The sequence below is a fragment of the Bos indicus genome, chromosome 8 (assembly GCF_029378745.1).
Source record: "Bos indicus isolate NIAB-ARS_2022 breed Sahiwal x Tharparkar chromosome 8, NIAB-ARS_B.indTharparkar_mat_pri_1.0, whole genome shotgun sequence".
NCBI lineage: Eukaryota > Metazoa > Chordata > Mammalia > Artiodactyla > Bovidae > Bos > Bos indicus.
The window spans coordinates 85,387,907-85,415,784 of NC_091767.1; the positions used below are offsets into that span (position 1 = coordinate 85,387,907).

General features: G+C 40.0%; 2 long non-coding RNA genes across 2 annotated transcripts in view; one reads left to right on the forward strand and one right to left on the reverse strand.

Moving 5' to 3' along the window:
* Positions 1-3,176, reverse strand: part of LOC109563271 (uncharacterized) — a 72,701-nt gene extending 69,525 nt beyond the window's left edge. Inside the window, exon 1 of the long non-coding RNA XR_002181322.2 lies at positions 2,732-3,176. This is a non-coding gene — a long non-coding RNA (uncharacterized lncRNA). The remainder of the gene's footprint in view (positions 1-2,731) is intronic.
* Positions 3,177-3,187: 11 nt separating this feature from the next.
* On the forward strand, positions 3,188-20,287 carry LOC139184616 (uncharacterized). The gene is made up of 2 exons (XR_011568161.1): positions 3,188-3,335; positions 12,915-20,287. It is a non-coding gene; the product is annotated as an uncharacterized lncRNA (long non-coding RNA).
* Positions 20,288-27,878: the final 7,591 nt, after the last annotated feature.

Genomic DNA, 27,878 nt, shown 5'->3' on the forward strand with positions numbered 1-27,878 from the left:
CCCCTTGGTGTGAAAGTGAAAGTCACTCAGTCATGTCCAACTCTTTGCAACTCCATGGACTGTCCATGAAATTCTCCAAGCCAGAATACTGGAGTGGGTAACCTTTTCCTTCTCCAGGGGACCTTCCCAACCCAGGGATCAAACCCAGGTCTCCCGAATTGCAGGCAGATTCTTTACCAGCTGAGCTGTAGAGGAAGCCCAAGAATACTGGAGTGGTCCCAAGCAAGGATTCAAATGCAGCTCTTGCCACCCTTTCTCACAATGACTGTGAAGACAACCAGCTTCTGTTCATCACTCAGCAGTTCCAAATCATACCCTACTATGATTTAATTGAACACACAGTCTCCGTCCAAGGGTGCCCCTGGGACACAGGAGCTGGGCCTTTCATCCAAGTTTGCTCTATTCCAAAAACTTCATGTTCTTCCCACAATATGCCCTCTCTATCTCCTAAGAATCCACACACACAATGACAGCACACTGCATGAGCTTGCCCAGCTGGTCAGGCTGGCTTCCTATGAAAGTTTCTCCAAACTTTAGGGGCTTAAATAAGTCACATCTCTTTCAAATTCAAGCTTAAGTGGAGAGCACAGTATGACATCAGAAGGGGGCTGGGATTTGCTTCATGAGGTTCTCCACCATATTCCATTCTATTTAGGCAGCTGGAAATCAGAAAAGCGGAGAGAAAGAGCAAGTCCCTCCTTTGGAGGGCAGAAGCCAGAAACTTTGTTCACATCTCAAGCCAGCACTTAGTCAGATGGTTACATCTTGCTGCTGCTGCTAAGTCGCTTCAGTCGTGTTCGACTCTGTGCGACCCCAGAGACGGCAGCTCACCTGTCCCTGTGATTCTCCAGGCAAGAACACTGGAGTGGGTTGCCATTTCCTTCTCCAATGCATGAAAGTGAAAAGTGAAAGTGAAGTCGCGCAGTCGTGTCCGACTCTTAGCGACCCCATGGTTACATCTTAGGGCACTCTAGTTCTGTTGTCACCTAAGAACCTGGTTTCTGTTTAATACAGACAAAGGAGACAAGGGTTATGGGGGAACAAATAAATGTTTCTGGATAACTTTTATACTTTTTTCCTGATTATGAGAGCAATTCATACTTACTGCCAAGAAGGGTGTAAAGACAATAAAGTTTGCAAGTAATCCCAGAGGTAACTGTTTAAAATTTATAAGGTCATGTCATATACCTATTTCTCTCATAACAATGTAAGTCTCATAGTCTTCCTATACTGATAAATTTAGGTTTACATCACCATCATATTTATTCATGGAATGTTTAAGAGATGACCTATGATGACCTGGGAGACAACTTGATTTGTATTTATTTGATAGCTAATAAGATTGACAGTTGAACTGACAGTTTATCTTTTGTTTATATTTTAATGGGTCATTCACTTTTAACTACTGATTTGAAAAAAATCCACTTTATATATTAAGGATTAACATTAACACACACTTATATAATGCTTTTATTATCTAGCATTGTTCTAAGCACGTGTAAAGTTTACTCATTTAATCCTTACAATACTATAAGGTAACTGATGTTGTCATCTCCATTTTACAGATGAGAACGCGAGACAGAGAGAATAAGTGGTTTGGTAAGTCCATAGCTGTCTAGTTGGGAAGAAGTAGAATCAGGGTTCAAAGTTAGCAGCCTGGTTTCAGGTCCCTGCTCCTGACCACTAGACATTCTAATTAATGTTTGTTTGCTATGTATTATACAAAATTGTTTTTCCAATTTGTCATTTGTCTTTTAACTTTAAAGGTTTTTGTGTGTGTGTGTGTGTGTTTTCACTCATATGGACAAATCTATTAATCTTTTTCTTTATAGACTTCAGCATTGTTTGGTTGGCCTTCAACGGTAGAAAATGAAGCACGGATTGGAAAGTAGAGCATAATATAATTCATATATACTTTTTCAACCTTATTAACCACTTGTAGGTGAACATGTGAAGAAAACGTCACTAAAGTTCATAGTGCTGTGGGGTCGCTGTTGTGTAGCTGAATCCCATCACCTCTCATCTCAAAACTGAACAACATCCTGACCTGTTTCCTTTCTGCATTTTCCTCCCACCTCAGCCTACATCATTGATACTGGTTCCATTCGACAGAATTTTTTACACTCCCAGACTGCCACACTCCTACTGTGATAGGTACTGGGGACAGACAAGGATGAGGACTCCATCTCTCTACAGCGTAACTCCAGCCAGCCCAGTGGGCCTATGCTCTTCTTTCTGAATACATCTTCTTTCTGTAAGTCCTAAATCATGCTCATCTTTCAGGTCCAAGTTCAAGTTTTGTCTCCTCATCTCTTGTTCATTTCAGCCCACAAAATTAACTAAGTAACCCCTTTGGCATTTTTTGCATGCACTAAGACGAATACTAGCATAGTGCCATCTGAGATCATAAATGTAGACGCACCAGGTAAATTTTTAGTGCTGTTAAAAACAGTTCTGTTATCCATGAGAATGCGTTTTGTCTTTTTTTAGTATCTTGTGCACAAAGTAGCAGTGAGTTAAGAGAAACAGTGAGGTGCAGGTGGTGGACTCCCAGCCATAAAGAGATCTGAAAGGGTACTCAACCAGTGCTTTCCGGAGTTTGGAAAGTTATAATCGGCATGGACGAACCATGTTTTAAGCTATTATTAAGTTAGGAAAATTATGGATTACTTTGAAAAAACAAGAATCTTCAAAACCTGGGGCAAACGGCGGACAAGACTGCTTCACCTACTTGCGGGTAAACTGAGGCAAAGCGGGTCGGTCTAAGTCCTCGAGGGGAGGCGCGGAGTGGGTGACGGCGAGCGGGACAGTCCTTTGTGAGGCTTGCGGTACACTGTCCTAAAGCCAGAGCGCGGCGCACCGCAGCCCGGCGCGATTTCGAAGGCCACGTGACGGCGCCGGTCCTTCACAAGCAGAGGCAGGATTCTGCGCCACCACTCTCCCAGCCGTCCAATAAGAAACGGGGAGCGGCAAAGTGGGCGGGTCCCGGGCGGGTCCCGCCCGCCCCTCCTCCGAAGGCCGCCCAGTACGGGGCGGGTCCGGATGCCGTCTCCAGTGGGGTCCGGCCAGCCCAACTCGGCTGAGGCAAAAGGGCGACACACACGTCAGTCAAAAGGTCCCGCCAATGAGTTCGTGCGCTGCTCTCGAGCCCGCCCCTGCCTCAGCCTCCCGGCGCCCGCGCTGCCTTCCCTCTGGCTGCTGCGGCCCGCCCGCCCGCGCCTCCTCCATCCGGGTCCTCGTGTGCAGCTCTCTGGTGGCGGCGGGCGGCGGGCGCGAGGGCTGGGCTGTCCCCGCGGAGGGCAGCGGCAGGCGGCGGCCTCCTCCGCAAGCCTGAGGTGGGTACAGAGGCGGGACGGCGAGCGCGGGGCCGCCATTTTCCATCTCTCGGACCCCCCCCGGCGGCGGTGGGAAAACGGGAGTGTTGCGAACCGGTTGGTGGAGGCCTGAAGGGCTGGAGCGAGCTGGGCGGGCGGGTTGAGAGCAGAGGCCGCAGTAGGTGGTGGCGCGGGTGGGGGATGGGCGCCGCGTGGCGTGGTCGGTCCCAACCCCCTCCGCTTCCCGCCCAGCGCCTCACGGACGGGGGGAGGGGTCATTCTTCACATTCTTCACCCCGCCCCTCCCCCAACTTCAATCAAACTTGGGCGGGGGAAGTCCCGCCTCCGCGCCTTGCCCATTGGCCAGCGTTCCCTCCCGCTATGGCGTGACTGGCTGTGGACAGCGCCAGGTCCCCTGACGTCACTTCCGCTATCAGGTTTGTGGGCAGGGGAGACCTTGGCCTTGGGGGCTGGGATGCCAGAGGGAAGGTAGGAAGTGCGGGGGAGGGCCGGGACAAGCGGGCGGGCAGGCTCTGGGCTACCTCGCTGCTGCTAATCCGCCGGCCTAACTCAGCCTCCGGTCCTGGAGCAGCTGTGCAGCCGGTCCACCCCTGCGGCCGTCCTTGGCAGTGGAGAGGGCGGGCGGGAGGAAGTGGGATCCCGGGGGGACGGGCTCATGCATGGCGACCTGGGCCCCAACCAGCGGCCCCATCCCTGACTTGGGGGCTGCACACCCTGGAAGCAGGTTGGCTGATGCACGTTCCTGGAGGATTCCGGTGTGAGGAATGCGTAACCTTTATGTCCTTGGCTAGCGATGGCCTTCAGTCTTGCCAACTTTTACAGTACGGCCTGGCCCCCCTGCCTCTGTGTCAGAGGTCAACTCTAAAGCTTTTTAAAATAGACTTCTCGATTTTGAGAGGGCTGGCAAATGGGAAAAGGCATCGGGGATAGTGAATGTTGAATTCTTTAAGTAAATCAGAAGACTGGATGAGTTTTTTTTATTTGTAACTTTACTGATGATTATTTTCTTGGCACGCAGTTGCTAGAGTAAAAACCTCATTTAGCAGTCCTCATTCATTTCTGATGGCCAGAAAATCACGCACTTGTTTAAAACGTTAAATTTTAAATTGAAACGTTGTTCAGAAAGTATAATAATTGTCCTTTGTCCAAGTTTTTCTGCTGTATGGCAGTCTGATTCGTTTATAGAATATTCAGAAAATATATGTAGTTAAGTAACGTTTTGTAAGTTACTTCGGTGGTTTTTTGAGGGTGTTTGATTTACTATACCCAGTTAGGTAGTATTGTGAAACTTGTGAACTTTGAGAGTGGAGTGGTTAGCATTAACTAGAATTTCTTGGTTTAGAGTACAACACACTATAGATATTTGTGTGCTTTTTCTTTGAACAGTTAATAGCTTTGTAGTGGAAATTGATGAAAATGAATCCTAAATCAAGTTCTTCAAACTGTAGGTCCTGACTTACTGGGTTATGAAATCAAGTCAGTGGGTGGTCAGAATTTTTTAAAAACAGAAAATAGTATCAATAGTTTGTTATATGAAACTGATGATTCTGTTGTATAATGTTTATTCCTTCAAAAATACTTCTCTGAAGATGAGTATCAAAAAAGTTTGGAGAACATTTCTTCCAATGCGTGTGTCCCCCCCCCCCCCCCCCCCCCCCCCCCCCCATTTATATCACTGGTCTTTAAGGAGTATTAAAAGTGGCCCTGATTATTTATACTTGGTGGAACATGTTCCTTTCACTTTTGTTTTCAGGAGCTAGCAATCAGTGGCCAGCATGCATTTTAATCACTTAATGTTTTTAAATCTGGAGAAGCTTTTATTTAGACAGTAAAAGCTCTTCACCCCAGAATATTAACTGATGAATGATTTTTCCATGTACATGCCCAGGTGGCGCTAGTGGTAAAGAATCTGCCTGCCAGTGCAGGAGACAATAAGAGACGTGGGTTCGATCCTTGGGTCTGAAACATCCCCTGGAGGAGGGCATGGCAAGCCACTCCAGTATGCTTGCCTGGAGAACCCACGGACTGAGGAGGCTGGTGGGCTCCATTGGATCGCAGAGAATCAGACACAACTGAAGCCACTTAGCACAGCACAGGATGAGAATTTGGATCCCCAGCAATGAGTTGTCAACATTGCCCTAATGTGACCTCGGGTGAAATAAAGAAGGCTTGATCACTGTATGATCTTTGACTGTGGGTGTACTAAACATTGCACAGTCAATTAGGATAAAAAGAGAGCTACTGGCTTTTTTATTTTGCTTTATATTAAGTCTTTGAAATCCAGAGTGTCTTTTACGGTAACAGCACATCTCATTTGGAGCTAGTCACATTTCTGGTGCTCGAGTGACATGTGGCTACTGACTACCACACCAAATGGATAGTGGATTGCTTAGCTGCTCTTCAGAAATTGGCTTTCTCTGGCTAAGTGTGTTTCAGATTATCAGCTGAAAATGTCCCCTCTGTCTGTGGCCTCATCTCAAATGTGAGGCAGTTTCATCAGTTGATTTCTTAGGCTCTTTCTGGGTATAAGATTTAAGGACTCTGAGGCAGATGACAACTATGCTTTCATTAAGTATCACTTTTGCTTCTCTAGGAATGTTTTAGGAGATTTTGAATGATTTGTTTTAAAATAGCAGATATTAATGATGATGTTCCTTTAATCTGCTTTTTCTGCTTTGTGCCAGTATTCATTATGAAGTTAAACTACTTGTTCACTTGGCCGTTTCTTCCCTTCTCCCCAGTTTTTTAGTCAGTTATAGAATATTTTTCTTGTACATTGTAGACTAAGGATACGGTTGGTTATAGTAAACTGGGGAATCTGGATTTAATGACAAGAAGCCACCTTTTCTTGACTTTGGGGATTGTGTGAATTAAACGGTGACTTTTCAACCTGGGTACATATCAGTATAATTAAGGATAGGAAGGTCGAATATGATAGGATTGAGAAATAATGGTGTATATATAAGGACCACTAAGCAGAACAAGTCACCCAAGTGGAGTACTCTGCTTTACCCGAAATTTTTGTGTGCATTATAGGGTGTGTAGCAGAATATAGGGAGGTAGCTTAGAATGTACTTAACAGCAGGGATGTTGGCCCTAGATTAACAATTTGCATTGCAGAATCTTCAGAGGAATATTGGGAATTGAACTGACATTTTTTTAAATTTCAGAATTTAGATAGTTTCATCTAATCTAGAATGCCTTATGTTGTGTGTCTAAGTGAATGAAAGGAAATGGTCCTTTTGGAAAACATGACCTAGTACTTAGCTTTTAAAACTTAACATGAGTCTCAACATGAGTCTCAGGCTTAGTGCAGTATTTGGTAGGATAATAAATTTAGTGGATGTAGCTAGATTACTGTGGTGATCATTTCACAGTTATACAATAACAAATTACATTGTACACCTGGAACTAATACAATGGTATATGTCAATTATACCTCCATTTAAAAAAATTCAGCCCCTCTCAAAAAAGAAATTAAGATCTTAGATTAAAAGTGGGTTAATTTTGTTAGTAAAACTTAGTTATTGCCAAAAACTTAATCTTGTCAATTTCACTTGTCAACTTAACCTTGATGGGGCAATCCATGGCTAAAAATAATGCCTATATTCTGTCAAAGGAATCAAAATACAATTGGAGAATTTGTATATGTATTTATGTTTAAATATTCAGCCATCATCATCAGATAATTTTATTAATATTCAACTGAGTGTTTGAAGGAAATTGTATTAAGTAACCAGTGTTCTAATTTTGATTTGTGTTTATCATCAAGTGAAACTTGGTGATGAGACTAAAGGAAATGCTTCGTTGTATTTGTATAAAAGTTTGACCAAAAAAAAAAAAAATGTTTAGTCACCTGTAAGATGGCATGTAAATGGAGATGGAAATATGTAAAAAGTAGAACTTTAATGAGCTACTTTGTTTATAGGAGTATGTAAATATAAAAGGTGAGAATATTCGATTGCTGGAGAAAACAACATTTTAGCTCAGAATATCAAAGTGTTAATAGATATTAAGTATGTAGAAAAGATGGGGTATGCCTGTGTTTGGACTAAGTAGGAAAATTGATAAATGCAAAGGTGGTATTGATATATTTTAATTAATATGTAGCCTTTAGAATATATATTCAAATGTGTTTTTAATGCCATGGCAGTTAACATTCTTTTGGTTATAGACTTTTTTGCAGATGTGGCAAAAGCTATGGAAACTTGCAGAGAAATTGTATATACAATTTCTGGTGGTTACTGAAGCTGGTTATGGATGCAAGTTAAGAACTCTGGCCAAAGTTGACTATACAAGTATATTAAACTATATGATGTCATACATTATCGTTTACCAAGATATAAGTGAATATTAAAAGTGTTAGAAACTTTTATATAAATATAGATAAACATAAATAAGTAGATTGCCTTTTCACAGGACATTTTAAATTGATGCATGATTTAACTGAAGATAAGTATTTTTGACTGTCACAAGTATACCCAAGAAGGTAAAATAACTGTCTTGCTGTGCGCTGTGTTCAATTGTGTCGAACTCTTTGTGATCCTTTGGACTGTAGCCCACTAGGCTCCTCTGTCCATGGTATTTTTCAGGCAAGAATATTGGCATGGGTTGCCATTTTCTCCTCTAGGGGATCTTCCCAACCCAGGGATTGTACTTGCGTCTCCTGTGTTGCAGGTGCAGTCTTAGTTTTTTTAGTTTCTCAAATAGGTTTAATTTATTAAGAAAAATGGTTACCATTTGTTGAGTATGTCAGCTAAGATGTCATTAAGATGGATCACTGAGATGATCTGTGTGTGTTCCTAATCTTCAGAACAATCCTGTGAGGTGTGGATGTTAGGTTCCAACTGGAGATGAGAACTAAACCTCAAGGAGGTTATTTAACTTGAAAAAGAACACAGCTGCCACGTAGTTGCCTGACCTGTAAACTCCTTTCCTGTACTGCCATGTTGCACAGAAACATTTTGTGCAAGTTGAGTTGAGACTTTTGGTCACTAGGGTATTTAATGGGGAGGGGAGGAGTTCAAGCTCCAGACTGAGGTAGTAAGTGAACAGGATAGAAAATGCATGTAAAATTGTGTTACTGTTAGAAAAGAAAATATGTAAAAGGTCACATTCGGATAGTTTTAGCTGATAGTCTTGTCTAAGAATGTTTTAGAATTGTCTAATACTGATGGTTGTAGCTGAAAGTTATTGAGCATCCACTCTGCACTTGGTATACTTTGTGGTTTTTGTATTTTATTTCTAATTCCTCTTAACATCCCTGTAAGATTTGTCTGATTTTTATGAGTTGAAATAACAAAAGCTGAGAGATTATCACTTGATGTGTCTGAAGACAAGGTAAATGAGAAACCGGGATTCAAACTGGATCTCTGATTCTGAAATACGCTTTAGAGGGAAAATCTTAAGGAATGAAAACACGTTAGTCAGCTACATAACTTCTTTCTCCAGCCAAAGATTGTATAGTTGTGATCAGTGTGTATGTTGAGTTTTATTTAACCTTATTTCTTAGTGAACATTCCCATGGGTTCTTAAAATCCATAAATTCTAGTTTATGGATTGTATTCTGAAAGCTTGCTTAACTAAACATTGCTTCCTCTTTGCTATTAGATTTTAGTTTCCAAAATTTGCTGTAATCAGAGTTAATCTGAAAAACTGAAGATTGAAAACCATCAGTGGATCATAAAGTCAATATATGTGTATAATAATGTATAAAATAAAAGAGTAGGAGTTAGTGTTCATTTGTGAACAGTATTGAATATTAGTATCTTACTATATTAGTTTAGTATTTGGCTTCCCTGGTGGCTCAGTGGTAAAGAATCTACCTGACAGTGCAGCAGACATGGGTTCAGTCCTTGGGTTGGGAAGGAGAAAATGGCAACCCATTCCAGTATTCTTGCCGGAAAAATCCCATGGACAGAGGAGTCCGAAGTGTTGCAAAGAGTTGACACAAATGAGCACAGCACAGAGTCAGAGATGACTTGGTGACTAAAGCAACCGTAATACTAGTATTTAGTGTTACATATGTATAGACGTGTATGTGTGCTGTTAAGTCACTTCAGTCGTGTCCGACTGTGTGAACCCACAGACGGCAGCCCACCAGGCTTCCCCGTCCCTGGGATTCTCCAGGCAAGAACACTGGAGTGGGTTGCCATTTCCTTCTCCAATGCATAAAAGTGAAAAGTGAAAGTGAAGTGGCTCAGCCGTGTCCTACTCTAGCGACCCCATAGATTGCAGCCTACCAGGCTCCTCTGTCCATGGGATTTTCTAGGCAAAAGTACTGGAGTGGGGTGCCATTGCCTTCTCTGGTGTATGTGTGAGTACTGTTTAAAAATACAAAATATTTTTCTTGTGAATTATGAATGGTGATGCTACATAGTAGATACCTGTTCGCTGTGCTGCTCACCCATAAACTCCCAACTTAAATAGTATGAAATAAGCAGGCCACACTTGCCAAAGTTGAAAAATGAATACATTTTTAGATTCAGTGTTTATTTAATCTTAGATTCCTATGTTTGATGAAGATTCAGACGTTTTAGATGAGAAAACTGGGCTGGGCTTGAGGGTTGTGGTAGAGGTATCAGCTGGTTTTACTGTTGGCTGTCATTTTAAAAGTAAGGACTATGCTGGTTCAGTATTCTCACTTACTGATACTTATATTTAAGATATGGCATTGTATATTGCATTATTACCCTTCATAGTAGACCTAAAATGAGAAGATGAATTTGTTCATTAATTTTCCAGATGATAGATGTGAAATGATGCTTCAGAAAGTTGTCTTTATGTAAGTCCTTGTGTGTGAATGTACATGTATTTGGACATAGATTTTAAGGTATAAACTGGCTCTATTAGAATAGACCTGCCATCTGAAAATGGGAAGTTGGCACCTGAGATCTGCTGAAGAGTCGAAGAACTTGATGCAGGGTTTTTTTTTTAACCCCCACTGAAGTTAATAATGAATTTTTAATTTTAAAAATATATATTCAAAATTCATGTATTGGATTTTGAAAACTTTATTAAAAGTTAAGAAAACAGTAGATATGTACTCAAATTTTCAAGCCCATTACTTGTTATATTCTGCCAAAAATGGAATGGAGTGGGAGATGTAAACTGTTCTGTCTGGACCAGTCTGTCTGACTGTTCTGTCATGGACCAGTATTTGGATTCATTCCTTGGGTTGGGAAGATCCTTAGGGGGAGAAAATGGCAACCCACTGCAGTATTCTTGCCTGGAGAATCCCATGGACAGAGGAGCCTGGCGGGCTACAGTCCATGGGGTTGCAAAGAGTGAGACATGACTAGGCGACTTAATACAACACTTGCTGGTTCTGGAGAAAGATCAGTTCAGTTTAGTTCAGTCGCTCAGTCGTGTCCGACTCTACGACCCCATGAATTCGCAGCATGCCAGGCCTCCTTGTCTATCAGCAACTCCCGGAGTTCACCCAAACTCATATGCATCGAGTCGTTGATACCATCCAGCCATCTCATTCCCTGTCATTCCCTTCTCCTCCTGCCCCCAATCCCTCCCAGCATCAGGGTCTTTTCCATTGAGTCAGCTCTTTGCATGAGGTGGCCAAAGTATTGGAGTTTCAGCTTCAGCATCAGTCCTTCCAATGAACACCCAGGACTGATCTCCTTTAGGATGGACTGGTTAGATCTCCTTGCAGTCCAAGGGACCCGCAAGAGTATTCTCCAGCACCACAGTTCAAAAGCATTAGTACTTTGGCGCTCAGCTTTCTTCACAGTCCAACTCTCACATCCATACATGACCACTGGAAAATCCATAGCTTTGACTAGATGGACCTTTGTTGGCAAAGTAATATCTCTGCTTTTGAATATGCTATCTAGATTGGTCATAACTTTCCTTCCAAGGAGTAAGCATCTTTTAATTTCATGGCTGCAATCACCATCTAGTGGCTTGTAAAGCCCTGACTTTTTAGGGGCGGTTTTTTGCATGTTCATGCCTGAATCATCATCTGGCCTTGTAGAATTGAAATAGGCTCAGATATGATAAGTTTGGAGATCTCAATAATTTGGAACAGGTTATTAAACTTCTTGGCACCAGTTTCCACCTATGTAAAACAGAGATGATATGACTTACATAAGATGGCACACATGAAGGGGCTTAATGTTGGGCCATATGTATATCGAGGGTGTGGTAAATCTTTTTCCCTTACCATTACAGATGATTTAGTCCAATTGATGTTACAGAGACCTTAGAAAAGCTTAAGTTACTTGCACATGGCTTCAGTGGCAGTGAGTAGGTTGGGCCAGGGTTTGAACCTTGACTTTTGTTGACTCCAAATGCTGTGAACATTTCATATACAAGTTTTGTGTCTAATTTTCTTAGGAATATAACTATGAGTGGAATTAACTTTCTGATGAACTGCTAAACTTTCCAAAGCACCTGACCCATTTTACATTCCAACCGTAGTTGGGAATATAATTTCTCTATATCCTCAATAATGCTTCCTTTGTTTCTGTTCTCTTTTGATTATGGCCATCCTAATGGATCTGAAAGTGCTGTCCCATTATGATTCAGGTTTCCCTAATGAGTAATAAATGATGTTGAGTGTCTCTCTATGTACTTTTTGGCCATTTTTTGCTTATTGATCATATCTTTGGAGAAATGGCTATTCTTTACCCTTCTTTAAAATAAGTTACTTATTTTAAGTTACTTAAATATGGTGGGGACCCAGATTTATTCTCTTTGCGTGTGGGTATTCAGTTGTCCCAGCACTGTTTGCTGAAAATTATTCTTTCTCCATTGAATTGTTGTGGCACTCTTGTTGAAAATTGGTTGACCCAATGTATAGGGGTTACTTCTGAACTTTCAATTCTAATAACATGGAGCTGTATGTCATAAAAATGGTTTTGATTATAGGTTTTGGTTGTTAGTAAGTCACCACTCAGTAATTTTCCTTGACATTAAATTTGGTGCATTCCTTAACAAATCAAGAAATCTTTGTGGTAGCTGTCTGTTAAGTATGAAATAAGTAAATTGAAGACTGATGTTTAATATGATTTAGCTTTGTAAGATCTAGATTATAAAACTAAGCTGATCATATTGCTTAGTTCGGAGAGTATTGTACCAAAACGTTAAATAGCTTGATTCCACACTTTGATCTTCACAGTGCCTTTCTTTGCCGGCATGGAATACATGAGTACGTTAATTTAAAAATTAGAATCTCTGTATATTTTTTGCCGTTCCTTTAATCATGGATTATGCATACTGTACAGAACTTTTGTGTTTTAGAGGATCTTCTGTTCCTCCTTTGTAATGGAGTTTTTGGGTTTCTCAAGGGAAGGATAAGTGTTCTGATAACTTAAGAAAATTAAAGTTGATAAATAAAGTAAGATGCAATAAAATCATGATTTCTAAATCTTATAAATACATGGATTCAGATAGCTAAGAATTTAGAATAATACTAAATATAAGGAATAAAAGCACTGTTCAGATCATGAATATTGCTACAGTTTAAATTGCTGATTTTTGGAAGGTTTGTTTCAGTTCAACTTAGTTCACATTCAGTGAATGAAAGTAGTCTAATACTTTTTTTTTTCTCCTTTAATCACACAGGAGAACCAGGATTACCTAGGAGAGAGCTTTCCTGTGATGCCCAGCTCTGGTCCAGTTTCAGCATTCTCCCTGGACATTCTCTTCACTGTGGGATGAGGTAGTAGGTTGTATAGTTTTAGGGTCACACCCACCACTGGGAGATAACTATACAATCTACTGTCTTTCCTAAGGTGATAGAAAAATCTGCATCCAAACAACCTCACACAGTTGATAACTAATTGTGCAGCATTTAAGATTGACTTGTGTAAAAATGCTGTAGTGCAGCATTTCTTAATAGTGTTCAGGTTGCTGCTTATTTTAGAGACTAGACTGATTGGGGATTGGGATACTTTTTGCTTCTCATTTCTGCATGTTGGAATAAGTGTATATTTTATTTTGATTGATGTTGATAATGCACCATAAAGAGTTGCAGTCTTCATTTCAGAAGAAAAGATTGCTCTATCAGAGTGAGGTAGTAGATTGTATAGTTGTGGGGTAGTGATTTTACCCTGTTCAGGAGATAACTATACAATCTATTGCCTTCCCTGAGGAGTAGACTTGCTGCATTTTGTTTTTGTCTAGATGATGTTAAAACTTGGAAGAATTAATTTTGACATTGCTTTGTACTTAACAGTTTACTTAAGTCCTTGATAATAACATTCTCTGTTCAAGTATGGTGTACCTACAATAGACACAGTGATCTAGCATTTACATTTTTCACATATGGTATATTTTAGAAATTTGAAATTGAGCAAAAATATCAAAGAGTGGAGAAAGTATATAACTTTCAAGAAATCTTAATAGGGCACCATGCATTTTTGTAATTGTGAATAGGTTAACTGCCCCTGGTACAGATGTCCAAGGTGAGATCCTAGGTGGGAAAGGTAAATACAAACTGGAAAAGTACTGTCTAAGCTAAATTGAAATCAGGTTGATTATGATTCAGTCCCCAATTGGGTGTTTATGTGACCTTAGGCATTGTTGTAACTACTGTTGCAGTGATGATTTGGACACCTTCACTCTGTAGCCTAGAAAAGGAGAAATGGTTTCTTGGGTTCAGCTCTCGTTCCCTTTTTAAGTCCTTAAGATGTCAGCTTTGCCCTGGTCCCCAAAACCTGAAATGAGCCTTCATTCACAAAGGGAGGTCCTCTGAAGCTTGTCAGTTTAGAAAGTCTATAGTTGTTTTAAAGAAAATGTGAGGATAATGCTTGAAAGGGATGTTTGAATTTTAACACCCTTGATTAGCTTTTTTCTAATCGTGGAACTTCAGGACTTTCCTAAAAAAGTCCATGTTTCAGCTTTTTTCCAATGGCCAAGTCATATGCTACCTTGAAAGTGAGTGAAGTTGCTCAGTCGTCTCCAGCTCTTTATGATCCCATGGACTGTAGCCTACCAGGCTTCTCTGTCCGTGGAATTTTCCAGGCAAGAGTACTGGAGTGGGTTGCCATTTCCTTCTCCAAGGAAATGCTACCTTGGGCCCTTATAATCAGCTAATGCTCCCTGTTTTAAGTGCTTGCCATTTGTTTTATTTTGGGAGAAGAGAAAGAGGCAAAGTGTAGGTGAGAGAGAGGTTACCTCTTCTCAAATATTTCCATCTGTCATGAATCTTAGTATCTTAGGCAATCATTGTACAGTGCTGTAAGCTGCAGCAACTTTGCATGAGAGAAAATATCAAATTCTCTCCTGGATGGGTCCAAACCAGGTGATTTACCCTGGGTTAGATTCATGTTTTTTTAGTTCATCCCTGGCATACATATAGATGGAAACCTGCATGGTTCCAGAATTGGTCTTCAAACTAGACATAGACCTGTTGGGTAGGGGGCCTTTTATAGTCATTACCTTTTGGTGTGCCAAAGAAAAGTGGGAATGTTCAAGAAATTTTTGGCAAGTTGTTCTTGTGGGTTTCCAGTACATGTGCCTCCAGAATGGATATCATCACAAGTTTGTGATTGGAAATTTAAGTAATACCTAAGGTCTGGTGAAAAATGAATTTATATCTTTTATTATTACTCAGGGATACGTTTCATACCCTTTTTGGTCAAGCCTAGCAATTGAATCAAATGGTTGAGTACTATGTTTTTTAAAACATTTAAAAGTACCTTATGGTACAGTGAGACAATCTCTGAAAGCTTGTTTTTGATGGTGACAAAAACCATGATCAGAATTTGCTTCTAGTTACTCTACGTCAAGGGTCAAAACCCCAGATAACCTGGGCCTAGAAGTGACTGGTTGTAACTAGGAGACAGCATCTAAAGGGGACAGACTGTAAGTTAGCTTCACTTGACAGTGCTGAAGAGGGTTTAGACATACTGTCATCTGATTTTCTAGTTTATCAAAAGAGATGGAGAGTTTATGAAATTATATTTTAGTACTTTGTTAAATGTTTTGAAAAGTCTGTGGTGCCAGCTTTTTGTTTTTTAGCTGTATAGCCTGAGGGATTTTAGTTTCCCCACCAGTGATTGAACCTGGACCCTCGACAGTGAAAGCATGGAGTCCTAACTACTGGACTGCCAGGGAATTCTGGCCAGTGCCTTTGTAAAAGCTATCAGTGAGTGAATTCTAACTGGTTTTAATTTTAAATACCCCCCCCCCCCCCCCCAAATATGGCCTAATTTAACAGGTTAATTTGAAGTCCATCTACTAAGTAGAAGACCAGCAAGAAAAAAATGGGTTCCTAGGAAGAGGTAGTAGGTTGCATAGTTTTCGGGCAGGGATTTTGCCCACAAGGAGGTAACTATACGACCTGCTGCCTTTCTTAGGGCCTTATTATACCACGGTAACCGGTTTCCTTGGTACCTTGCTTTGGTGTAAACACTTTTTTCTGGAGAGTTTCTCACGAATGAAAACATTGCTGGCATACCAAAGAAGCAGTGCTTGGTTTAGTGATTTATAAACAGCAGCATTATATGAACATCAACTGCTGAGAATTTAAGACTTCTGAAGTATAGTTTCTCATGTAATCTCACTTTGGGGTTGCTCAAAAGTTTGGGAAAGCATAGTTTTGTTTTTGGTCATTTTCCCTTTTCTGCTCATGACACTGCCAGCTGTAGCCCCCTTTGTAACTCTTTATCCAGAAGGCATTTAATGAAACTTTTGAAATACTCTGCATTTTCCTATACTGTATTTATGCATTGCTAGTTTTTTTTTTGTTTTCTGGACTTCAAATTTGGAGCACTTCTTAGGGGTGGTATTGCATAGTGTGGGAATCCATCATTGCACTGAGCACCCATTCTGGTATATAATCCTGTGATTGAATCTCTCTCTAATATGTGCAAGGACTGGAAGGTCGACAAAAATGAAAGGTTATAAGATATATACATATTTTATTAAATATCTTTCTAATAAAAATAATATTTCTAAAACTTGGTGCTTTTAAATCATTCTTAACCATCCTTTCAGATTTAGATGCAATTTTTTATTCTGTATTTAGATTTAAGGTCTGTTAAAGTACTTAATTTTTTTCTTTGCAGTAATTTGCTGATTCTACTATTCACAGATGTGTATTAGTGAAGCTAACTCCAGCCGTACCCTACTCTTTCATTTTTGGAAATGGTTTTGTCTTTGTAGTAATTACATCTGCTTAGGACATTGTACTTTCTTGAAATAATTCTCATTCTAGTGAGTCTTCTAAAGTAGACACTACCTTGTTCATTATCCCTCTTCATTTCTCCAGCCTACTTCAAACACTTAACCATACTGGGGAGCAGCTTAAAATTTTTTCAAATGATTTGAATAGTAATATGTTTAAAAGACTATCGGGTCAGTGAAGTTTCCCATCCTGTTTCCAGTTCAGAGAATGATCCAGTGGAAGCAAGGTCAGGAGGTGTAAGCATGTTCCACACCTCTGACCAACTGGGGCTTTCATTTCCTCTGTAAATTGATTTTAATTTTTCAGAATTTCCCTAATTTTGCTTATAAAGGTATTCTAAATGAACTTTAACCATCTTATTGTTAAAATCTTTGGGCCACACCAGCCAACCTTCATTTTTCCCCCATCCCATCGAACTTGATTTTCCAGATTGTTCTTTCTTGTGCTTCCTATTTTGCCTCCTGTGGTTGGGATCTTGGTGGGAGGTGAGCTGGAAAGGGGCTCCTGGGGATTGGATGTAGTGCCTTCAGAAAAGTTTGATGGTTGAAAAAGCACATGGAAAGTGTTTAACATGGAGAAATTCAAAACCACAATTGGATATCCCCTCACTTAAGTCAAAATGGCTATAAGCAAAGTCTACAAATAATAGATGGTAGACAAGTTATGGAGAAAAGGGAAACCTACATTGTTGGTGGTGATGTTAATTGCTTCATCCTCTATGGAGAACAGTATGGAGGTTCTTAAACTAAAAACAGCTACGTTATGGATCCAGCAGTCCCACTCTTGGACATGTATCTGGGGGAGGAAAAACTAATTGAAAAAGGTACAAGCCCCCTAGTGTTCAAAGCAGCACTGTTTACAATAGCAAGGACAGCCATCAACAATTGATTTAAGGTGTGTATATGCAAACAATGGAATATTACTCAGCATTAAAAAATGAGATTGCCATGTGCAGCAGCAAGAATAGAGAAGTAAGGTGAAGTCAGATAGGATACCACTGATACATGTGAAAACTAAAAGATAATACAAGTGAATCAACATGTAACACTCAGAATTTTTAATAACAACAACAAAAAAAAGAATTTTTAATAACAGATTATTCCAGAGAGGAAGTTGGGGGTTGATGGCAAAGAGATGTATACAAACTACATAAAATACATATGCGATAAGGATTTACTGTATAATGCAGGGAACTATATTCACTATCTTATAACCTATGAAAAACATCACCGGTGTATGCCTGAAGTTGACACAGTATTATAAATCTAAAAAAAAGTTTGGTTATTGGCCCACCTGAGGGAAGCAGGTATATTAACTTCTTGGGATTCATAACTTAAAATTTTGCTGTATTTCTTGGGATTCATAAAGTTTTATTTTGGTATAAGGATATTTTTTCTGTAAGAAAATCTGGGTGGAGTAATTGAACTGCTGTTAACATCAGTAGCTTAGATAAATTTGCATTTCAAGTAAATATGACGGTTACCCAGTGCTAGTAAGGAAGCTTCATGATTGCTGCCTAGATACTTTCTAGCTTTTCTAGAAAGATGTGTTTGAACTCTAGCACATGGTTCCCATTTTTAAGGTCTCCTCTTTGTCACAATGACTGTTATTAATGCCATCACTCCTCTTTCAGGCAGGAAGACATAAGGGGAAGGGCAAGAACATTTCAACCGCCAAACCAGTTTGAAGAGTGTTCCAATGACACCAAGTAGTGACTCCTTTGTGAGTCATCAGTTGGTGCTGCAATTACACTACTGTGGTTGCAAGGAAGGCTGGAAAATGACTTAACGGGCCAGTTTTCAGACTGAGCAGGTAACAGCAGAGGGAATTAGGAAAAACACGTGACATAAAGACTAATGGGTACTGTTCCACCGCTGACTTACAGGCTTGAAAAGTTTGAATAGAAATGGAAAGGTTCAGTCAGAAGGGACTTTAAGGTGAAGGCTGGTTAGGGACCAGCAGGGACCCTAAGATACATATACTCCCACCACTGGGCCTGGTACAACATTAAACCTAATAAAGTTTTTTTTTTCCCCCTTAAAACTTTTTAAAGTAGCTTCACTTTCACAGCAAAATTGAGCAGGAAGTACAGAGTTCACATAATGCCCTATGTCCCCTTCATCCTGACCACAGTAGTACATTTAATAACACATGTTTTTGTGTTAACCTTTGAAGTTCTTCCACTATTATAATTAGGTTAAAAGGCTTAGCTTAGTGCACCATGGTGAGTACATAACTCAGCAATGACCACAGGACAAATTATTGGCTTTGAGTGCCAAAATTGCCTCTGGAAAATTTAATGCCAGAAGCAGGTACTTTAAATGACTTTTTGTAATTTTGCATAAACTTGTCTAAAGCTAAACGTGGAGGACTGATAATGAGTTGCACAATGGCAGCAGAGCAGAAGAAAATGGTAATAAACTTCACCCCAAGAGGTTTACCAGCAGGTAAGGAGGGAATGGCGATTGGATGAGATGGATAGCATCACCGACTTAATGAATATGAGTTTGAGCAAACTCCAGGATATTGTGAATGATAGGAAAGCCTGGTGTGCTGCAGTCCACGGGTTCACAGAGTTGGACATGACTTAGCAACTAAACAATAAGGAGGGAATGGGACTTGAGTTAGACTTTGGTGAGTACTGGAGAAATGGTCCCTGCTCTTAGTGCTCTGGGATGGGTATTGTGGAATTCCATAAATGGATTGGGGTGGGGATCCAGGATGAGGCCGTTGCAAATTTCCCTTTCCCTACAGCGTAGCTGGGAGACCTGTAGGGAAGACTGTACAGCCTGATAACCTCATCAGTAAGGGTTGGAGGGGTGCTGTGGTTATCTGTGGAGGTCCTGTGGAACACTTACCCAAATGACTAACAGGAGAACCTCAAAAGTTCCTGAAGTATGGATTCTTTCTCAGGAAAGGTGCCTTACCTCTTGACGTAGGGGTGGACCAAAAGCTGACCAATCAGATGTAAGGAGTGGTGGAGGGGGAGAGGGTTTCATAAGAGGAATTTTTCTGGAGGAGAAACTGCCTTGTATTGGACCGTGCTGCTTAACTTTGAATGTGATTGTGTGATGACCAGAGCTACTCTAGGCACATTGAGACCACAGGGAAGCAGGGAGGTCATTGCCAACCCAGGATTCTGACATCTTTGAGCCTGTTGAGACAGTGTCCTAGATTTGCCCACCTCCATACTTCTAGTTCTGTGAGAAGAATGAACTATCCCACAGAGTGAGTGAGTATGCTCTTACAGAGAAGTCAAAGGAAAGCCCTTAAGTATGTGTCAGTCTGAAAGAGGAGTGAAGGTGTTCACTCCTCTTTCAACCAGACCATCAACTGGCAAGGAGTTTTGTGGCTGGGTAAGGATGATAGAGACTGGATCTCTGGTATCTGGAGACCATGGTAGGACCCTGAACAGGAGCATGACATGCTATAGGGAAAAGTCTTTAATGTCAAAGACCATGTTTTAGAAACCTAGATTTTAGAAGTGACAGTGTGCAAGGACCAAGACAACATGTGGACCAGAAACCACTTCCTGGTGCTGAGATGTCAGCACCTTGGAAACAGATCATCCTCGAAAATGGGTTAGGGAACAATCCTGAGTTTGGTAGACTATTAAAACTGCTTTAAATAAAAATGAAGTTTTCTGTTAGAACTGAGAGCATTTTGACATTCAGAAATTGAAACATTTTATGCATTTGAATAGTAACAGCAGTTCTCTTCCAACATAATATTGGAAGCCTTAGCCACAGCAATTAGATAAGAAAATTTCTTATATGTGTTTTATATATATATATATATATATATATATATATATATATATATTATCCAAAGCTATCCTGAATAACTTGTCAGTAGTTCAAGTAAAAGCACACAAACACCTAAGTTAAATGCACATATACCTTTGGGGGGCTTCCCAGGTAGCTCAGTGGTAAAGAATCTGACTGTCAATGCTAGAGATGGAGGAGATGGCGAGTTTGATCCCTGGGTTGAGAAGATCCCTGGGAGGAGGTCATAGCAACCCAGTCCTGTATTCTTGCCTGAAAAATCGCATGGACAGGAGACGCAGGCGGCAGTCCATGGAGTCACACAGCTGAGGGAGCACACACAGCTTTAGGGCACATCATGTACAGTCAACATGATCTTCCAGAAGAGACTCCTGGTTCAGAAAAGTAGTCTATGAAGCTAAGTCTTAGCATGGCCTGACATCTCTCTAACCTATTTGATAGGAATCGTAATAATCTACCTCATAGAGATCATTTGATGAATGAAATAATTACAGAGCATATTTTCTAAGATATGGGAACATAATAAGCAGTAGCTAAATTTTCAACCTAACACATTAAAAGTTATAAAACCTGATCTCTAAGAGGAGAAGTTTGAATCTGCTGTGAGAGATCACAAAGAAATGCTCTTTAAAAAGTGAATATAAAATAAGGTCAGCAGAGGGCAATGTATTACATAAGGCCTACTGCTTATTTACAGAAATAGAGCATAGAGTAGCAATGGAACTTAAGAGTTTTACCTTCACTTAGCATATTTTTAAGTTAACTCACTGTGTAACATACATGAACATTCCTTTTTACTGCTGCATATTGTATGGATATATCACATTTAGATTATTGATTAATCAATTTTGGGATTTTTTTCTAGATTGGGTTTTTTTGATTGATGCTACTGTAAACACTGTACCAGTCTTTCTGTGGACATCTGTTTTCATGACTAGGAGAAATATTAACACCAGTGAGTAAAATTGCAAGTCAAGAAACACCTGGAGTAACAGGCAAATTTGGCCTTAGAATACGGAATGAAGCAGGGCAAAGGCTAATAGAGTTTTGCCAAGAGAACACACTGGTCACAGCAAACACCCTCTTCTAAGAACACAAGAGAAGATTGCACGTGGACATCACCAGATGGTCAACACCGAAATCAGATTGATTATATTCTTTGCAGCCAAAGATGGATAAGCTGTATACAGTCAGCAAAAACAAGACCAGGAGCTGACTGTGGCTCAGATCATGAACTCCTTATTGCCAAATTCAGACTTAAATTGAAGAGAGTAGGGAAAACCACTAGACCATTCAGGTATGACCTAAGTCAAATCCTTTATGATTATACAGTGGAAGTGAGAAATAGATTTAAGGGACTAGCTCTGATAGACAAATTACCTGGTGAACTGTGGACGGAGGTTCATGACATTGTACAGGAGACAGGGATCAAGACCATCTCCATGGAAAAGAAATGTAAAAAAGCAAAATGTCTGTCTGAGGAGGCCTTATGAATAGCTGTGAAAAGAAGTAAAAAGCAAAGGAGAAAAGGAAAGATATTCCCATTTGAATGCAGAGTTCCAAAGAATAGCAAGGAGAGATAAGAAAGCCTTCCTCAGTGTCAATGCAAAGAAATAGAGGAAAACAACAGAATGGGAAAGACGAGATCTCTTCAAGAAAATTAGAGATAGCAGGGGAACATTTCATGCAAAGATGGGCTCAATAAAGGACAGAAATGGTATGGACCTAATAGAAGCAGAAGATATTAAGAAGAGATGGCAAGAATATGCAGAACTGTACAAAAAAGATCCACAACCCAGATAATCACGATGGTGTGATCACTGACCTAGAGCCAGACATCCTGGAATGTGAAGTCAAGTGAGCCTTAGAAAGCATCACTACGAACAAAGCTAGTGGAGGTGACAGATTCCAGTTGAGCTATTTCAAATCCTGGAAGATGATGCTGTGAAAGTGCTGCATTCAATATGCCAGCAAATTTGGAAAACTCAGCAGTGGCCACAGGACTGAAAAAGGTCAGTTTTCATTCCAATCCCAAAGAAAGGCAATGCCAAAGAGTGCTCAAACTGCCACACAATTGCACTCATCTCACATGCTAGTAAAGTAATGCTCAAAATTCTGCAAGCCAGGCTTCAAAAATACGTGAACCGTGAACTTTCAGATGGTCAAGCTGGTTTTAGAAAGGCAGAGGAACCAGAGCTCAAATTGCCAGCATCCGCTGGATCATCAAAAAGGCAAGAGAATTCCATAAAAATATCTATTTCTGCTTTATTGACTGTGCCAAAGCCTTTGATTGTGTGGATCACAATAAACTGGAAAATTCTGAGATGGACATACCAGACCACCTGACCTACCTCTTGAGAAACCTGTATGCAGGTCAGGAAGCAACAGTTAGAACTGGACATGGAACAACAGACTGGTTCCAAATAGGAAAAGGAGTTCGTCAAGGCTGTATATTGTCACCCTGCTTATTTAACTTCTATGCAGAGTACATCATGAGAAATGCTGGGCTGGAAGAAGCACAAGCTGGAATCAAGATTGCCAGGAGAAATATCAATAACTTCAGGTATGCAGATGACACCACCCTTATGGCAAAAAGTGAAGAACTAAAAAGCCTCTTGATGAGAGTGAAAGGAGAGTGAAAAAGTTGGCTTAAAGCTCAACATTCAGAAAACGAAGATCATGGCCTCCGGTCCCACCACTTCATGGGAAATAGATAGGGAAACAGTGTAAACAGTGTCAGACTTTCTTTTTTAGGGCTCCAAAATCACTGCAGATGGTGATTGAAGCCATGAAATTAAAACATGCTTACTCCTTGGAAGGAAAATTATGACCAACGTAGGTAGCATATTAAAAAGCAGAGATATTCCTTTGCCAACAAAGGTCCATCTAGTCAAGGCTTTGGTTTTTCCAGTGGTCATGTATGGATGTGAGAGTTGGACTGTGAAGAAAGCTGAGTGCCGAAGAATTTGATGCTTTTAAACTGTGGTGCTGGAGAAGACTCTTGAGAGTGCCTTGGACTGCAAGGAGATCCAATTAGTCCATTCTAAAGGAGACCAGTCCTGGGTGTTCATTGGAGGACTGATGCTGAGGCTGAAACTCCAGTACTTTGGCCACCTCATGCAAAGAATTGACTCATTGGAAAAAAACCCTGATGCTGGGAGGGATTAGGGGTAGGAGGAGAAGGGGACAACAGAGGATGAGATGGCTGGATGGTATCAACCGACTCGATGCACTCCACGACTGAACTGAACTGACTGATGATAAAGTTATGTTTAAGCTTCTAAGAAACTGCCAGTTTTCTAAAATGTTTGTACCATTTTACATTCTCAGCATCAATATATGAAGGTTCTAGTTTCTTTACATCCTCAAGTCAGTCAGTTCAGTTGCTCAGTCGTGTTTGACTTTTTGTAACCCCATGTACTGCAGCATGCCAGGCTTCCCTGTCTATCACCAACTCCCGGAGCTTGCTCAAACTCATGCCTATTGAGTTTATGATGCCATCCAACCATCTCATCCTCTGTCATCCCTTTCTCCTCCTGTCTTCAATCTTTCCTAGCGTCAGGGTCCTTTCCAATGAGTCAATTCTTCACATCGGGTGGCCAAAGTATTGGAGTTTCAGCCTCAGCATCAGTCCTTCCAGTGAACACCCAGGACTGATCTCCTTTAGGATGGACTGGTTGGATCTCCTTGCAGTCCAAGGGACTCTCAAGAGTCTTCTCCAATACCACAGTTCAAAAGCATCAATTTTTCGGCACTTAGCTTTCTTTATGGTCCAACTCTCACATTCATACATGACTACTGGAAAAACCATAGCTTTGACACTACAGATCTTTGTTGACAAAGTAATGTCTTGGCTTTTTTACATCCTCATCAACACAATGACTTCTTTCTTCTTATGGTAAAGAATCTGCCTGCTAATGCAGGAGACATAGGAGGCACAGGTTCAATCCCTGGGTTGGGAAGATCCTCCAGAAAAGAAGTGGCAACACACTCCAGTATTCTTGCCCTGGGAAATACCATGAACAGAGAAGCCTCTTGGGCTACAGTCCATGGGGTCTCAAAAGAGTTGGATGCAACTTAGCAACTAAACAATAACAAAAATATCGTCTCTAATAGGTATTTAGTGGTATCTCATTGTACTTTTAATTTGCATTTCCATAATGATTAATAATGTTAAGCATCTTTTCATGGGCTTACTAGCTATTCTTGTATCTTCTTTGGTAAAATATGTATTCACATTTTCTTACTAATTTTTTACTGACTTGTTTATCTTCATATAATTGAGTTGTAAGGATTCTTTTTATATTCAGAGTACAAGTCCTTTATCAGATATGCTTTCAAATATCTTTTCTCAGTCTGGGGCTCTTCGTTTTCCTAATCGTATTTTTTTGAAGTACATGTTTTAAATTTTGATCAAGTCCAGTTAATCTTTTTTTTTTTTTTCAATAGATCATGTCTTTGCCAACCAAGCTTATAAAGATTTCTTCCTATACTTTCTTCTAGAAGTTTTATTGTAGCTCTTACATTCATGTTTATGATCCATTTTGAGTTAAATTATGTGAATCCTATGAGGTAAAAGTGTAAATTTTTCTTTTTGGTTACCTAATTGTTTTAGCACCATTTGTTGAAAAGACTATCCTCCTCCAGTTCTGTTGGCCTGGCACATTAATTGAAAACCAGTTCACCATACATATACTTTTTTTCCCCCCTTTATTTTTCCATCTTTATTAAGGTATGATTCACAATAATTATATGCATTTAAAGCTTACAGTGTGATACTTTGTTATAAGTATACTTTATACAATGATCACCACAATAAAGATAATTAACTTATCCATCACTTCATATATACTTACTTACCATTTGTGTGTTGAAAACAAGATCTACTCTCATAGCAAATTTTAAGTATACATTATTATTATTTATAGTTACCATGTTGTGCATTAGATTTCTAGAATTTATGCATCTTAAAACTGAAAGTTAACCACAGTTTTAAAAAGTCAACCCTGTTGTTGACAAGAAACCCACTTGTTTCTTGACTTTTTGATAATCACCATCCTAATAGGAGTGAGGTGAAATCTCATTGTAGTTCCCCCACCCTCATTATTGAGATACAATTGACAAATGATATTGTATACATTTAAAGTATACAGCATAATAATTTGATACATGTATATTTTGCAAAGTGTTTACTACAATAGTTAACACATCCTGCACCACACATAATTACCATTTTGTTGTTATTTTTAGGAATATTTAAATTCTACTATGTAACTTTGAAGTAGACAAAGTATGAAGTATTACTAACTATAGTCGCCATGCTGTACATTGGATCCCAGAGCTTACACTTCTTATTACAGGAAGTTTATACTTCTGACTGACATACCCTCATTTCGCTTACCCCCACAATCTCTGGTAACTATCATTCTGCTTCTTTCAGAGTTTGACATTTTTAGATTCTACATATAAGTGAGATCATAATACAGTATGTGTCTTTGACTTACCTCACTTAGCATAATCCCTTTAAGGCCCATTCATGTTGTGGCAAATGTCAGGATTTCCTTCTTCTTACTGACTGAAAAATATTCCTCTATTTATGTGTATTTCTTTATTTTTCTTTCTTCATTCATCTGTCAGTAGAAACTTAGGTTGTTTCCATGTCTTGGCTATTGTGAAAAATGCAATGAACATGAGTGTACATATCTCTTTGAGATACTAATTTTATCTCTTTTGGGTATATACACAGAAAAAATGAGAATGTTGAATCATACGGTAGTTCTTTTTTTTTTTTTTTAATCAAGGAACATTTATACTGTTTCCATAGCTGCTGCTGCTGCTGCTAAGTCACTTCAGTCGTGTTCGACTCTATGTGACCCCATAGACGGCAGCCCACCAGGCTTCCTCGTCCCTGGGATTCTCCAGGCAAGAACACTGGAGTGGGTTGCCATTTCCTTCTCCAATGCATGAAAGTGAAACGTGAAAGTGAAGTCGCTCAGTCGTGTCCGACTCTCAGCGACCACATGGGCTGCAGTCTTCCAGGCTCCTCCGTCCATGGGATTTTCTAGGCAAGAGTACTGGAGTGGGGTGCCATCGCCTTCTCCGGTTTCCATAGTGGCTGCACCAATTTACGTTTCCACCAACAGTGCAAAAAGGATTCACTTTTCTCCGCAGTCTCATCAGCATTTTGTTATCTCTTGATATTTTAATTTTTAATTTTGATAGTAAGCATCCTAACAAGTGTGAAATAATATTGTGGTTTTAATCTAAATTTCTCTGATGATTAGGGATGTTGAACATCTTTTTTGTGTGCTTGTTGGCCATTTGTATGTCTTCTTTGGAAGAATGTCTATTGCAGTCCTCCGTCCATTTTTTAAGTAGAATTATTTGCTTTTTGCTATTGAGTTGAAGGAGTTCTGTATATATTTTGAATATTAACCAGTTATTGGATTATAACAAACTGGAAAATTCTTAAACAGATGGGAATACCAGAATACCAGGTTTTTCTGTCTCCTGAGAAACCTGTATGCAGGACAAGAAGCAACAGTTAGAGCTGAACATGGAATGACAGACTGGTTCAAAATTGGGAAGGGAGTATGTCAAGGGCTGTATATTGTCACACTTCTTTAACTTATATGCAAAGTAAATCATGCTAAATGCCAGGCTTGATGAACCACAAGCTGGAATCAAGAGTGCTGGCAGAAATAACAACAATCTCACATATGCAGATGATACCACTCTAATGACAGAAACTGAAGAACTAAAGAGCCTCTTGATGAAAGTGAAAGAGGAGGGTGGAAAAGCTGGCTTAAAACTCAACATGGTAAAACAAAGATCATGGTATTTACTCCCGTCACTTCATGGCAAATAGATGGGGAAACAATGGAAAGAGTGACAGATTTTATTTTCTTGGGCTCCAAAATCACTGCGGATGGTGACTGCAGCCACAAAATTAAAACACACTTGCTCCTTGGCAGGAAAGCTATGACAAACCTAGACAGCATATTAAAAAGCAGAGACATTACTTTGCCAACAAAGGTATTTATAGTCAAAGCTATGGTTTTTCCAGGAGTCATATATGGATGTGAGAGACCATAAAAAAGGCTGAACGTCAAACAATTGATGCCTTTGAACTGTGATGCTGGGGACAACTCTTGAGAGTCCCTTTGACTGCAAGGAGATCAAACCAGTCCTAAAGGAAATCAGTCCTGAATATTCATTGGAAAGACTGAAGCTGAAGCGTCAATACTTTGGCCACCTGGTGTGAAGAGCCAACTCATTGGAAAAGACCCTGATGCTGGGAAAGATTGAGGGCAGGAGGAGAAGGGGGTGAAAGAGGATGAAATGGTTGTATGGCATCATTGGCACAATGGACATGGGTTTGAGCAAACTCAGGGAGATAGTGAAGGACAGGGAAGCCTGACATGCTGCAGTTCATGGGTTCAAAAAGTGTCAGACATGACTTGGCAACTGAACAATAACCTGCTATGAGATAGATGGTTTGCAGATCTTTTTTTTCCCATCCTGAAGGTTACCTTTTCATTTTGTTATTTTCTCTTTTTGCACAAGCTTTCTAGTTTGATGTATATAGTCCCACTTGTTGATTTTTGCTTT